Source organism: Brassica oleracea, chromosome C2 (assembly GCF_000695525.1).
Source record: "Brassica oleracea var. oleracea cultivar TO1000 chromosome C2, BOL, whole genome shotgun sequence".
Lineage (NCBI taxonomy): Eukaryota > Viridiplantae > Streptophyta > Magnoliopsida > Brassicales > Brassicaceae > Brassica > Brassica oleracea.
In genome coordinates this window covers 51,090,078-51,091,063 of record NC_027749.1, presented here as the reverse complement: position 1 = coordinate 51,091,063, position 986 = coordinate 51,090,078, and positions in this window count along the sequence as shown.

The window sequence follows — 986 nt, the reverse complement described above, 5'->3', positions numbered from 1 at the left end:
TTTTTTTTAAATCTATGTTTTAAATGTTATCTTTTAATATATTTTATTTAATAAATAAATTTTATTAAAAAAAGTTATTAATTTTTTTAAGAGCCTCGAATTAAGAAACCTCCATTGGACCGCTAAAAATGGAAGTTTCTTAATAGAGATCCTTAACCCCACTTAAGGTTTAATTTATTATTAAAATTTTCTTAAGGATCTCAAAAAGGGTTTTGGGGTTAAAGATGGTCTTAAGTTCTGACAATATATATATATATATATTATAATAAAGTTGAGTTTTCTCAATTTGAAGAGTCACTTTAGCACTCATATCTCCTAATTATGACACGTGTACAACTCTTTTAACACTATTTTGGACTTTGTTTTTATGGTCGATTGATTCGAGGCCTTCATCTGATCCCTTTCCTCTAGCCTAAAGATCTCCTTGGGAACTCCTTACCTGTTGAGCTCCCGATTTCTTTTCACCTTCGGCGACAATGTAACGGACACACTCTAATGTCAATCATTCAAGGATTCCCACCACGTTCTCTTCAATGCATCTTAAATTCCTGGATGAGTAACCTGTTACATTGTATATATATGCCGATTGAGAGACGTAGGTCAATCCTGATCTTCTTTTCTCCTTTCTAAAACAAACGTTCTCATAATGGCTTCTTCACAAACTTATTTCTCAAAGTTGAAGGCCGGTGCTGTCGAGAGATTGGCCAGGGAAGGTTGCTCTGATTCTGAGAGCCAGGTCTGTTATATACATTACAGACATAAACTAAAGGAGATACATTACTTCATTGTAAGGGCGATGGAGAGGTAGGTCTGTTATCTTTGGCTTGAGATTTAGTTATATAGTAATTTCACTGCTTCACGAAATTGAATCATACTCCTTCCTTACAGACAAAACTTGCAACGTTGGTATCATCCCCTATTCTAAAAATCGGCCAGGCGGCCGCCTAGGCGCTACGCGTCACTTTTCCGCTCCGATTTATGCCAAA